Below are 407 nucleotides of genomic sequence, written 5' to 3' on the forward strand. Positions count from 1 at the left end.
TGTGGGGCCCCCCCCCCCCCCCCCAGTTAAGTAGCGTTAGAGTAGCGGGTTCCCAAACTGACAGATTGTGCATAGAAATTAAGAGCTGGAAGGGACCTTGAAAGGTCGGCTCCCACCCCCTTGCTCTGGGCAGGAAGCATACTGCTGAGCCCAGCCAGGTGTCTGTCCAGTCTCCAGTTTAAAACCGTGCAAACTTAAGTACCGCCAACGAATTTTTTCATGCAAGTAGGTAACTGACTAGGTCTGAGATTTTAAGTCTGTAGTGGTAAGATGTTTGTTTTTAATGTGTGCTGCTGGTGGGGTGCATGCTGCAGATTGGGACCTGCCACCCTAGAGCAGTGGTCTCCAAACTTTTTTGATCGCGCACCCCTATCGGTAAAAAATTTTTGAGCACGCACCCCCAGTAT

At 50.6% G+C, this 407-nt stretch overlaps 1 protein-coding gene across 1 annotated transcript in view; it reads left to right on the top strand.

The window, feature by feature from the left end:
* Window positions 1-407, top strand: part of TRHDE (thyrotropin releasing hormone degrading enzyme) — a gene marked incomplete at its 5' end in the record, with an annotated part of 416,585 nt that overhangs the window by 619 nt on the left and 415,559 nt on the right. The gene's annotated exons all lie outside the window — the stretch shown is intronic.

This window comes from Gavialis gangeticus, unplaced genomic scaffold (genome assembly GCF_001723915.1).
Source record: "Gavialis gangeticus isolate Ggan-Ray unplaced genomic scaffold, GavGan_comp1, whole genome shotgun sequence".
NCBI classification, from domain to species: Eukaryota; Metazoa; Chordata; order Crocodylia; family Gavialidae; genus Gavialis; species Gavialis gangeticus.